Here is a 1984-nt window from a genome sequence, read left to right on the forward strand (position 1 = left end):
AGTCCGTCTCTGACATAGGCTACCGACGCCACTTTAAAATACAAGTCTGGGCAGTAAAGTAATGCCTGTATGTTTCCTTGTTTGATAGAAGTTTTACTGCCCTTAAAACATAACAGAATGGAGAGGTTTTAAGTTGGGTGAAGCCCTTCGAAAGGTTGAAAATAGAGAAGTGTGGAGAAAAGTGGTTGTCCGATCATGTTTGGTGCCCCAGCGGTAATCTAAAACTAAAGGATAAATAAAGTAAAGTTACTGCTTGGGGGCTGTCGTGGCCTAGAGGTTAAGGTGTTCGCCTCTCTTTCTATATGTCATGTCCGGAAATAGCAGCGGGAAATGTTCTTCTCTAAAATTTTCTACTTTCACATCTGAGGGTAGGAAATTTGGAATTTTGCACGGGTGGCGGCCGAAGACTACTCTTATCATTTTTGGACCACCAAGTGATCTTTAACGTGCGCAACTTGCACTCAGGATCTCCGAGATTTTCCCCCCTTGCCCAAGAAGGGTGGGTGTAGATCTTTCCGACCAGAAGATTAGGGGTGTGGCTGAAAGACAGAAATAAGAAAGCGCCAAGGAGCAGCAGAAGAAAGGCTACAGAAAAGTCAAGAGCCCAGAGGAGGGAGCAGAGTAGTTGAGGGGGTGGGGGCAGAAAGTGGAGTCGAAAGCAGACGACACAACATTGCTAGAGAGCAGGAAAGGAGGTGAAAGGAGACAATTTTAGAGAAGAAAATGTTCCGTCGCCACCAGGATTCGAACCCAGGACCTTTGAATGAAAGCCAAACATAAATAATAATAATAATTGCATTTATATAGCGCATTTATATATCCATGCTCAAGAGCATGCTCAATGCGCTTTACAACTATTATCACCCCAGCAGACCCTCTGATAACACTCGGTAACATTCTCGGCTTCCGTGGAAGCATACAGTGCAAGATGCGGATTTCACGCGCTCAAACACTTTCAAACTGACAAACATCTTAACCTCTAGGCCATGAGAGCCCACATTCTAACTCTGCATGAACAAAAGAAAAGAGAAGTCCAAGGGACCAACGGGCATAGTCACAAACTGAAAATTGTGAGGGTGTCAATTTTAAAAGCTTGTGGACTCTTAACTTCATATTTATTTGATTGGTGGCTTATTGTTATGTTTGTTGGATAGCACAATTCAAAATTTCCTACCAGCTGAAAATGTTTGGTGTGTCCCTCGCTCTCATATGACGTTATGCAGTGGCAAGCGCTGTAAATCACGTGCCAAAAATAAAAACCAACAGCAACAAAAACAAAAAATCCACAAAAACCAACAATAGCTGAACAAGAAGGCAGTTATGAGTCAACAAGCGTTCAAAATTGTGAGGCAGCGTGGTGGAATCAGGCTCTCGTCAATTTTTGGGCATGAGGAGTTATTGGTATCATCTTAAAGCTTGATAACTTGTCTTTATTAGGATGAAAAAAATTATATCTATCTTGAATACAAGTTGAGGTGTATGCGAAAGAAGGGGGGGTCACCTGTTTTCAGACGTAAAATTAGTGAGAAAATGGCCGCCAAAGATTAATTATTTCCTTAGCTTATGAGCCCGTTGTAACTGAAAATTTGCATTTAAAAAAAATCCACACAGAAATTAGTTCTTTAATGCACATGAAAGGTGTTGAGCCAAAAAACAAAAATTTGATAAAAATTCTCAAACCTGCAGAACAATGCAAGTTTCTTCTCTTTGATTATTTTGGCGAGAGCCTGATTCCACCACGCTGCCTTCGATACCCTCACGATTTTCAGTTTGTGAGTAATCCTGTTTTTTCCTGTGGACTTCTCAATTAATGTTAATTTCTCGTCTTTTTTAACACAAAAGTTCAGTTGCATGCTACCTGTTCACACACTTCGGTGCACATATAAATTCTTCCTCCTCTCTCTCTGTCCGGCTGTCTCGCTTTACATTCAGAGAGAAAATGTCGTTAAGTTGGGAGTGTCAAGAATTCAAGCATTTGGGCCGG

The sequence above is a fragment of the Aplysia californica genome, unplaced genomic scaffold (genome assembly GCF_000002075.1).
Source record: "Aplysia californica isolate F4 #8 unplaced genomic scaffold, AplCal3.0 scaffold01214, whole genome shotgun sequence".
NCBI classification, from domain to species: Eukaryota; Metazoa; Mollusca; class Gastropoda; order Aplysiida; family Aplysiidae; genus Aplysia; species Aplysia californica.